The sequence below is a fragment of the Lissotriton vulgaris genome, chromosome 1_2 (genome assembly GCF_964263255.1).
Source record: "Lissotriton vulgaris chromosome 1_2, aLisVul1.2, whole genome shotgun sequence".
Classification (NCBI taxonomy): Eukaryota; Metazoa; Chordata; class Amphibia; order Caudata; family Salamandridae; genus Lissotriton; species Lissotriton vulgaris.
Genome location: NC_141686.1, coordinates 256,137,617 through 256,143,616, shown reverse-complemented (window position 1 = coordinate 256,143,616; position 6,000 = coordinate 256,137,617). Strand labels below are relative to the sequence as shown.

Genomic DNA, 6,000 nt, shown 5'->3' with positions numbered 1-6,000 from the left:
ATGTTTCCCAGATCACCTGGAAGCTGTCCACAGAGCCTACATTAGTCTCGAAGAACACGTCTACGGCTTCCGCGAGCTCTCCTTTAAAGACTGGGTCCAGGAGAGAGTAGGGAGGAAATCTCCACGAGAAGAGCGAGATTGCTTTACTCTGAATGTCCTGCACCAGAAGCACTGGTGAATGATCTGACAGGGTTCTGGGAAGGACCCTGCAGTCCCTAATCCGCCCCAACATTGAGGCCGATGCCAGCCAATAATCTATTCTGGTATGTATGTCATGGTATGCGGAGTAGTGGGTGTACCCCCCCTTGCTCTGGGTGTCTGGACCGCCACACGTCTTCAAGACTCATACTCGTGTTGATGCTTCTCAGTGCTAGAGCTGCCATCGAGGGGCGGCGGGGAGGACCTGCTGGTCTCTCCAGAGCGGGGTCAAGGACCAGGTTGAAGTCCCACCCCATAGAATGCGGTCAATGTCGTGTTGCCTGACCGTGGTCGCTAGGGTATGGAAAAAGTCGGGTGAATCATAGTTGGGGCCGTAGGAGTTGATCACCATCACGTCTGTGTTAGGCCCTGTGCATCTGGAGGTGACAAATCTGCCCTCTGAGTCTGCATACAGCGAGTGTAGGGAGAGTCCGGACTTTGGGTTTACCCAGGTCAGCATCCCTCTTGCATGTGTCGTGAAGCCTGCCGCATTTATATTGTCCTCTAGCCCTCTGCAATGCAGGAATTTGCTGGTTATGGGGAGATGGGTCTCCTGCTTCAGAGCAATGTCTATGTGTTGGCGCTGTAAATAGCTGACGACCTTCCTAACTTTGCGATGGTCATTCAGGCCTCGCACGTTACAAGTGAGTGCCCGTGTCAGGCAGCGCACTATGCTAAACACAGATCTTTAGCTTACTTGTTTTTAAGTCACCCTTAATTACATTGGCCACGCCCCTTTCAGAGACCCTCAAGTTTTTTCATCCTACTTAAAGCCCTGGGTTTCGGAGCAAAAACTTTGGGCACCGGCACTTATTGTATTACAAATTAAGCACTGCCTACTATCAGTAAACACAACCCCTGCCCTGCCCCTGTTTCACTTATTGGTGCTTTCTCAAAAGAGGAGCAGCATCCCCCCCCCCCAGACGCCGTGTGTCACGAGGGGCGATGTTGCTGGGGTGCTCATTGTGTCTCGGGTAGACTGCCCCCCCCCCGCTATTCTCCTAGCAGTGGGATAAAGAGTAAAGTTACTCTAGTCCCGCTCGTCATCGGCTGGTCTCTGGTCAGAGGTGTTCCCTGGTCAGCGTCTGAGTTGGACACTTGTCTCCTGGGGGTGGCCGGGAAGGAGGAGGGGGGGGGGGTTGCAGTGTCCCCTGCGTAGGGTGGGGTGAGGGGGGTCTCCTCGGCGAGTGAGAGTTCCTCTCTGTGCCCGGGCTCTGTAGCAGCACCCTGCCCCTAACCCCCCTTTGCTGATGTCCGGGGGGAAGGGGGGGGGGGGGGAGGTTGGGGGGAGGGCAGTCTAAGGAAGGGGGTATAGTGGGGGCGTCAGATTATTGCTCAGACCCCCCAGTCCTTTCCGGGGGGGGGGGGGTGCATTCGCTCGGACACGAGCCCATCTCGCGCTCCCCCTCCCGGGCTCCGGCTGGTGGGCGGAGCGGTGCGCGCGCGCTGCGAGGCGGAGGCGCGCCGGAGGAGGCCGCGGGAGCGCGCGGGGCGTCGGGGGCGCGCGGCAGAAGCAGAGCCGGAGAGGGAACGAGGACTGGAAGGAGCCGCGGGAGGGACGGCTCCAGAGACTCCCGGGTGCAGCCTGATCGTCTAAGGAGAGACCCCCAACAGGCAGGGAGAGACCTCCAGGGAGTAGAGAGACACCCGGGACGAGAGGGAGACCCCGAAAATCCAAAGTGACCCACGCTGGAGCACCTGCAAGGAGCGGGGAGAGAGTCCGGATCTGGGAGCGAGAGGCACCGGGCAGGAGAGAGACCGCCCGGGAGTGGGCACAGGGCACTGCCCGCGAGTGGGCACCTGAGATCGAGTTACTGCCGGGAGTGGGCACTAGGGCACTGCCCAGGAGTGGGCACCAGAGACCGAATTTCTGCCCGGGAGTGGGCACCAGAGTACTGCCCGCGAGTGGGCACCTGAGATCGAGTTACTGCCGGGAGTGGGCACTAGGGTACTGCACAGGAGTGGTTACTGACACGCCGCCCGGGAGTGGGCACCAGAGATCGAGTTACTGCCGGGAGTGGGCACTAGGGCACTGCCCAGGAGTGGGCACCAGAGACCGAATTTCTGCCCGGGAGTGGGCACCAGAGTACTGCCCGCGAGTGGGCACCTGAGATCGAGTTACTGCCGGGAGTGGGCACTAGGGTACTGCACAGGAGTGGTTACTGACACGCCGCCCGGGAGTGGGCACCAGAGATCGAGTTACTGCCGGGAGTGGGCACCAGGGTACTGCCCGGGAGTGGGCACTGACACGCCGCCCGGGAGTGGGCAGTGACGCTCTGGAGAGCGAGTAGAGATTGCCCGGGAGTGGGCACGGAGTGGCTGCCTGGGATTTGGCACGGGAACCAGGGAGAGGCGACCGGTAGTGGTGGGCACGGAGCTTTGGGAAGGATCCGAGCTGTGGAGCCGGCGAGAGGGTCGCCGTGAGCCGGAGAGAGGCCGGTGGGCAGCAGGTGAGTGCTGGGGACTGGGAAACATGAGGGGTGCACTGGTGGGAGACCCCCGAGATCAGAGGGCTCGAGCTCTGCCAGCCTCGGGCATTGTCAGACAGAAACACCCGAAACCAAGACCCTTCAAAGCGGTCCAAGAACCGAGTCCACTGTCCCGAAACCAGTTGCACAAAAACCCGATGTCCAGTCAAAGCCCTGACTCCCCCAGCCCCCCCCCACCCTCTACACACGACATGTTCCGAGACCAAGCCCCCCCCTAAACCTCCTGCATCTATCCCGAACGTTCCCAGTCGATGCCCGAACCCCCAAACCGAAGGTTCCCAGTCCAAGGCCCCCCAAACTGAGTACAAGACCTCGAATTACGTACACCCCAAGCCTAATGCTCGTGGTCCAGCACCCCCAAAATCAATGCCATGGGCACCACAAACGTAATGTTTACCCCCAGCCCCCGATCTTCCAGACCACGGGTTATATGTCTGACAGCAGCCCCCCTCCCCAGTTACAGCCCCTGAGAGACACTGGAGACGAGGCTCTTCAGCTTAACACCCCAGATCAGGAGCACCCTGGAGACCTAGCCCCCCTCCCCGCATGCACCCCCGGGCACCCCTGAAGACATCCTGAGACGAAGACCTCTGAAGCCAGAGACGCCTTAACCACATCCAGAAGGAATGCAGCAGGGGGCGCTCCCTTTCTTCACACCCTCAAACAGCTGGGGTCCCCGAAAAGACCAGACCCATGCTGCGTGAAGAAGACCCGCCTCCCCCTAACTAAATTACTTCTGGAACCAAGAGCCCCCACCGCACCAACCATGCCAGCCCCCCCTTGCCCATAGAACAGTCACTAGGTGCAAGATGGCCACCACCTAGTGAGGCTCTGCTGGCTGGACGGATCATCCACCATAAATCAAACCAATTCCTATACACTGTTATGATGTATTTGGTATCTACACCTCTTCACAATAATGGTCATTGATGTGTGAGCAGATCTATGTATATCAAAGCATGCTTTTAATATGAATTCCAGTGGTGGGGGCTGCAGTGAGGAGCAGGCTGGGAGAGGCGCTGCGAGCCGCATCTGGCTTCAATTACCAGGGGCCCACAAGCTTTGGCAGGGAGCCAGCTATCTGGAAAGAGGTGAATGCTCGGCAGCCCCTGACAGCTGGTAATTGATGAATTATAGCCTTCTGCTGCGCATGGAATATGCAGGAAGTGGAGCAACTCTACAGACTATGGCCTATTGCGTGCTGCCTAGTAAAACAAGCATTGGAAATGCAATAGGTCTCGGATTTGTTTTGAGTTAGAGGTAATGGCATTGTAAATGGCAATGTGTTTTATCCATGTGTTCACCCTACACACTCCCACACTGCAGTCACTGTCACTCCGCAGTCACTGTCACTCCGCAGTCACTGTCACTCCGCAGCCACTGTCACTCCGCAGCCACTCTGCACTCACAGTCACTCTGAATCTGCACCCTGCACTCACAATCTGCACTCTGCACTCACAATCTGCACTCTGCACTCACAAATGCACTCTTCACTCACACTCTGCACTCTAAATCTGCACTCTGCACTCTGAATCTGCACTCACAATCTGCACTCTGAATCTGCACTCTGCACTCACAAACTGCACTCACACTCTGCACTCTGCACTCACACTCTGCACTCTGCACTTACAATCTGCACTCTGCACTCACAATCTGCACTCTGCACTCACAATCTGCACTCACAATCTGCACTCTGCACTCACAATCTGCACTCTGCACTCGGAATCTGCACTCTGAATCTGCACTCTGCACTCACAAACTGCACTCGCACTCTGCACTCTCACTCTGCACTCTGCACTCTCCACTCTCACTCTCCACTCTCCCTCTGCACTCTCACTCTGCACTCTGCACTCTCACTCTGCACTCTGCACTCTGCACTCTGCACTCTGCACTCTGCACTCTACACTCTACACTCTGCACTCTGCACTCACACTCTGCACTCACACTCTGCACTCACACTCTGCACTCACACTCTGCACTCACACTCTGCACTCTGAATCTGCACTCTGAATCTGCACTCACACTCTGCACTCTGAATCTGCACTATGCACTAACACTCTGCACTCTGAATCTGCACTCACCCTCTACACTCTGCACTCCCACTCTACACTCTGCACTCCCACTCTGCACTCCCACTCTGCACTCCCACTCTGCACTCTGAATCTGCACCTGCACTCTGCACTCTGAATCTGCACTCACACTCTGCACTCTGAATCTGCACTCACAATCTGCACTCTGCACTCACAATCTGCACTCTGAGTCTGCACTCTGCACTCGGAATCTGCACTCGGAATCTGCACTCTGCACTCACAAACTGCACTCGCACTCTGCACTCTCACTCTGCACTCTCATTCTGCACTCTGAATCTGCACTCTGCACTCTGAATCTGCACTCTGCACTCGGAATCTGCACTCGGAATCTGCACTCTGCACTCACAAACTGCACTCGCACTCTGCACTCTCACTCTGCACTCTCATTCTGCACTCTGAATCTGCACTCTGCACTCTGAATCTGCACTCTGCACTCTGAATCTGCACTCTGAACTCTGAATCTGCACTCTGAATCTGAACTCTGCACTCACAAACTGCACTCTGCACTCACAAACTGCACTCTGCACTCACAATCTGCACTCTTCCCTCTGAATCTGCACTCTGAACTCTGCACTCTGCACTCTGAGCTCTGCACTCACATTCTCTGGATGATGCCATCATTGATATCATCAAGGATGTCACTTGAAATGTCATTAGTGATGTCATTAAGGATGTCATTGACCGGGGGGGGGGGGGGCATCTTGTCACTAGGTGCAAGATGGCCACCACATTGTGAGGCTCTGCTGGCTGGACGGATCATCCACCATTTATCCTGCAGATCGGGCCACTGACAGCACCTGAAAAAGACAGGAAATGTAATTGACCTGTCAGGGAAGCGGCTGATAGCAGTTTTGTCGATGGTGGCGGACTGAAGAGGTCGAAATTCACAGGAGAGCTGAACAGCGAGTGTGGCCTCTGGCACCAAGGTGGTGGGCTGGAGTGCCTAAACTGAATGGGGGATACTGCACTGTCTGCTGATCGGTGAAGTGTGCAGTGAGCCTGCTGGATGGCGGTTTAGAGAGGAGCGGAAAGGGCATGTATGGCGGCCAGGGATCCGACCCACCTGGCCCATGGGGAACAGCTGCGGCCATGCTCTGCGCTGGGCCCCCGGTGCCACGGAGGAACTGTGAGCCGCAGTGAGCCCTGAGAAGTGGGAGGACTGTGGCCAAGAGTCACTCCAGATGATGTGGTGTGGTGTGCCTCCCTGCAAGACAGGGGCGAAG

The 6,000-nt window shown here is 56.8% G+C and overlaps 1 protein-coding gene across 1 annotated transcript in view; it reads left to right on the top strand.

Moving 5' to 3' along the window:
* The first annotated feature begins 1,681 nt into the window (after positions 1-1,681).
* Positions 1,682-6,000, top strand: part of LOC147736440 (uncharacterized) — a 57,457-nt gene continuing 53,138 nt past the window's right edge. Inside the window, exon 1 of the mRNA XM_086953176.1 lies at positions 1,682-2,648. The gene's annotated coding sequence lies outside the window, so the exon portion shown is untranslated. The remainder of the gene's footprint in view (positions 2,649-6,000) is intronic.